Source organism: Scatophagus argus, chromosome 9, assembly GCF_020382885.2.
Source record: "Scatophagus argus isolate fScaArg1 chromosome 9, fScaArg1.pri, whole genome shotgun sequence".
NCBI lineage: Eukaryota > Metazoa > Chordata > Actinopteri > Scatophagidae > Scatophagus > Scatophagus argus.
In genome coordinates, this window is record NC_058501.1 from 22,757,059 (window position 1) to 22,762,097 (window position 5,039).

The 5,039-nt window shown below is 42.1% G+C and overlaps 2 non-coding genes across 2 annotated transcripts; both read right to left on the reverse strand.

Annotated features, from left to right (window-relative positions):
- Positions 1-3,023: 3,023 nt before the first annotated feature.
- Positions 3,024-3,096, reverse strand: trnaf-gaa. The gene has a single exon. It is a non-coding gene; the product is annotated as a tRNA-Phe (tRNA).
- Positions 3,097-3,267: 171 nt separating this feature from the next.
- trnai-aau lies at positions 3,268-3,341 on the reverse strand. The gene has a single exon. It is a non-coding gene; the product is annotated as a tRNA-Ile (tRNA).
- Positions 3,342-5,039: the final 1,698 nt, after the last annotated feature.

The following is a 5,039-nucleotide window of genomic DNA, read 5'->3' on the forward strand; positions in this document are numbered from 1 at the left end:
TTTTCATACAGTGGTTGAAACATGTCAAGGTACAGGGAATTAGAAACTTGCCGGTCTACAGTATAGATAAGAACACATTGCAAAAAGTTCACCTGTTGTAGCAAAACTGGAGTCGCACTGGAGAGGCCAGCAAGATTTTTAAAGTATCCAACCCAAAAGCCCATTCCCAAAATACATGAGCGTCCAGCGCCTGACTACACCGACTGCCCGGTAGCTCCAGCTGGGAGGATTCGTGTGAGCAGCTTTCCACAACCTATCTTCACTTCTTTAGTCTAATAAATACACGAGAGAGTAACTCAGACACCAGGAACGACACACCCCAGCAGTGCTTTTCTGTATTCATACTGCGAAGAAATGTTTTGCAGTTTGAATACTGAGGTTTTAAAAGATATTGCCCCTTAAAATCTTGCTCTGGAGCCTTTTAGGGGATTTCAAGTGTCAATCTACAGGTCTGCAAGAGTCTAGTGTCTCCAAGGGGTATACAAAAACATACTGTTTCTTTTTTTTCTATGTCTTACATGAATGTTCAGCAGATGTGGAGCCATTTGAGCCCAAACACTCAGGGATGTGTTTTGGTGGAGAAGCTTCCCTCTGTGGATGACTGAATGGGTGTGACCTCATGCAGGATCCCTGTGGAGCTGACAGGACAGGATTTAGAGCTGAGTCACTTTTTTTGGACGGACTCTGAGGAAAACAAGCAAAGAGTGTCAAGGAAGCAGTGAAATGTCAGCTGAGAGCAGTAAAGATCAGTTTTATAGTCTGATATCGACAGTGCAATGCTTAAATCAGATGGGTTAGAGTCGTGGGAACGCCAAAAGCCGATCCTCGGAAAACAGCACAGGATATATGCATTGGTGTTAAGAGGATGCATATGACAAGTGTTCTGTCTGGATGAACTTTGGCTGAACTCTTAACTGCTTGTTTCTGTAAAAATCCCCTTTGAAGGCTGAATATGAGACTTAATTGCTGAGACGTGACACAACAGATGTTTTTGCTGGACTGGAAGGACAGGGTCGCAGGTTTGAATCCAACACCCAGCTGCTCCAGTATCTGGGCCACCAGCACCGGGGAACCCCCAGTTGCGGTAGCACGTTAAGTACATGAATAAAAACCAGGTTGCTGATGAAAAACAGCATGCATGCTCCATAAACCTGCTCCCTGGATGCCTGAAGGTGAAGAAACAGAAAAGACATTATTTATTTTGCTAATAGAGCTGCAGGGAAAAGAGGGAAAAGTAAAAAGCATATGTTTCACTTGTGATAATGGCAACACAAACCCCTTAACTCCACTAAAGGAACTATTTTCTAATTTTTGCACTGTGGCAAAGTCTTCAGCTCTGAGTCAGGCAGAACTGGAACATGTCCAGCTCCTGTTGAGAAGTGAGTTTCACATGGTTGACCCTGAAATAGAACAAGACAGTCATAAAGAGCTCCCCTGCACCCTTGGATGAAGTCGGTTTCACTGGAAAAACCACGTCTCCAGTTGTGATGATTTGAATGTTTTTCTCCAAAGGGATTAATCTCCATCTAAAGGTGCATATTCCATTTCTACATGCCACTTTCACTCGCTCCTGATGCCCAAATCCCTCTCACTCCTCTGCTGCTTCAGCTGTCTCCTGTTCCCATCTGCTGGATCTTCTTGTCACCGGAGTTATGATCCCCATCAGGTGTAAGTCACCTCCGTACTATGTGCCTTGTCATCCGGGCCTCCTCCACCGATCTCGGTGTCCAGTCCACCGATCTCTGTGTTTTCAGTGTCCCAGTCCCAGTCTGGTGTCCAGCTGTATTCACTGGGAAGTACCTGAACCGTGTTGCCTGCAGTGCAGCCCCGCCCCCCTTGTGGTCTGAGGTCATGTACAGTGAAACAGACAGAGTCAGACTAGACCAGATGTTTTAACCTTTTTTGTTGTTGTTGTCCCTTTCCGGGTCATTATCTGACAAGTAACCTCTTTTCCTCCTTCCTTCCAGTCAAAATCGCCTGTCAAACCAACTTAAAGCAAATTGTAAGGACTCGATACTATCAAAGAAAAGCAATAAAACATCCTTCAGACTAAATGCCTTTCTGTGACACATCAGGAGTGCAATTACGCCTGGTAAAACAATTTAAAGCCTCAAAGGATGACTGAGCGTCAAACGATTCTGGGCCGGGAGTTCATTTTTCCATGCTTAAGAGACTGAAGGGGAAACTCTTGCACAGCCCGTCCTCCCCATTCTTCACTGGGAAGCCCGTCATACTTTGAATAGAAAGATTATGGGTTGGAGTGACCTTGGCGAGCTGTGGTTTGTCTGGTCAGAAAGCAACAGTCCCATCCAAAACTTAAGTGCTGCTAGCCCTGGACCGGGGAGGGAGAACAATATGGAGCCATATCAGGGCCAAAAGTTTCATTAATTTGAAAAAATGATTTTAACTTGAAAGTTGAAATTTCTATTTTGAACTTTGAAAAGTGCAACATTTTTATTCAGTTCTGAAATTCTTTGGAATAGATTATCTACATTTAGTTTTCACTTTTACATATATTTCAATCTGTGAGGTATTAGTGTTATGATGATGAGTAGTCTTTGTAACATAGGGGCACACCTTAAGGGGAACTGGCTAAAGCTGGAAGTTAAGCATAGCACTAGCAGAACATTAGCCGGCACATGCGGCTACTGGCCAGTGTGATGCATTGTTGTCCGGCGGACGAACACTTTAAACGGCTAAAATGTCCGGTGGAAAACATGCCAGATAAATAGGTTATTGTGCAACAACTAAAACATGTTCACACCTGAAAGGATAACCAGGACCTTACTGTCCCATGTAAAGGATTGATAGGAGCAGAAAATCCTTGATTTAAGGAAAGAAGGGTATGATGCTTTGGTCCAGACTAAAATAACTCAACAACTACTTGATGGATTGCCATAAACCTTTGTACGGAATCTGATGGCACTGGGCAGCTCCTTAACTGGCAGTGCCATAACTAAGTGTATATATTTGTCTGCCAAAACTGGACAATACTCTGTTTGAGGCAAACCAGAATAAACTTCTGCCGAAACCCGGGATTGAACCAGGGACCTTCAGATCTTCAGTCTGACGCTCTCCCAACTGAGCTATTTCGGCTTCAACTTACATTCGCCAGGTGGTCCTACAACCACACTGAATGATAATATTCATCCTTAACTGATGGGGGTGTTTAAAGAAACTGTTTGCTAAGACGTTCCCAATATCAATTTAAAGGCACATTGTCATTGGGCTCAGGTGGAACGTGTTACTTTACAGCAAAATCACACATGGCCCGTACGGGGATCGAACCCGCGACCTTGGCGTTATTAGCACCACGCTCTAACCAACTGAGCTAACCGGCCATAGGGAACACACAATGTGACGTCATCAAATGTGAAAAGGAACACAATTAGACTTACTGTTCTGCCTTCATTAAATGATTTAAGTTGATTTAAATCCAGCCTCGATTTGACTAAAACAGTAATTTAACCGAGCAGAACAGAGGAGCTGGTGGTACAGCAGTACCTCGGGGACAGTAACGTGACAGTTTCCAGGGATGATAAAATTGTTCTTATTATCCCAATAGCTTGCTGCAGTACTCGCTGCTCATCTCTCCACTCCATGCAAACGAAGACCTGAACGTGACCCTTTGTGAACTATATCACATTGACAGAGCGTTAAATTACCTGCCTTCCATTTCCACTATATTTTATCTCACACAGGCATACATTCGTCTCCAACAAGCATATGTGTTCCTCAGAAAAACTTACATAATGAGATTCTGAAAATCACATGTCCCTTTGAAGTTTCTTCCAGTTTCTGTATTACAGAATTTTCCATCAATTTCTTAAATAAAGAAGAACGGCTCCCTTGCAAAAAACTCCTGTGAAAAGAAAATTTTTCAGAATGTCTGACTGGAGATACAAATGAGTAGAAGGATCTTGAAAAGAATAGTGCCATTGTAAAAATAAAATTAATAAAAGAGCACTTATGTGAAAACACTCTCAACCCTCATTCAAAAGAAGATGTCTTTTTGTAAAGGTTCTCATCCACTTCGATCTGTTTATGTAAGACTGAAGTGCTCAGTATGCTGTGGTTATGGGTCATCCTGCTGTCACTCCTTTTACATATTAGACACAGTGTCAAGGGAAAAATGATGGGCCTCACACACATTTTACTACTTATATTTATGCTGTGCAATGAGCAGAAACTAACCTTGAGAGGGACGAATTGAAGTGATAGCCATTCCATTTTACCTTTAGTACAGCAGATAGAAATGAAAACCACATATGACAGAATGTCTAAGCTCAAAGTGGCGGGATACAAGACTCTCAGAGAGTCAGTCTTAACATGGAAAGGTTTATTCAAGTTTTATATTTTTCAGGTTTCATTATGCCATATATTTTCATTTGATAACACATGCAGCATGCGTGTGGGCACATCAAGGAATCAAAACTTATGAAGGGCAGTAAAAGCCATATTTCATTGTGGCCCTCACACACACACACACACATTCTCCTCTCATGTATTTCTGTTCTTACACCTACATTTTTATTATCATATTCATCTGTTTTTAAGCAATACATTCATACATTTTTGCTCTCATATTCATATTTTCACTCACGCATTCACACATTTTGTTCTTATGCGCATGCATGCAATGTAAACGTCTAACATTATAAATATGATATGCATGCAAGGGAAGAATGTATGCTTGTAAAGGAGAAAATAAAGTGGAAATGGAAGGCAGGTAATTTAAAGCGCTGTGATTGAAACATTTTATCATCCCCGGAAACTCACACATGTTGCTGTCACCGAGGCAGTGGTGTACCACCAGCTCCTCAGTTCTGCTCTGTTAAATTACTGTTTTAGTCAATGGAGTCTGGATTTAAGTCAGCCTAAATCATTTAATCAAGCCTGTACAATAATTCAAGCTGTGTCTGTTTATTCTAGGAGCAACTGAAAGGGGGACTAATTTTGGTCGAGACAGGGGTACTCCTGGAACTCCTGTGTTCTACTCAGTAAAATTACTGTTTTTGTTAATGGACTCTGGTTGCGAT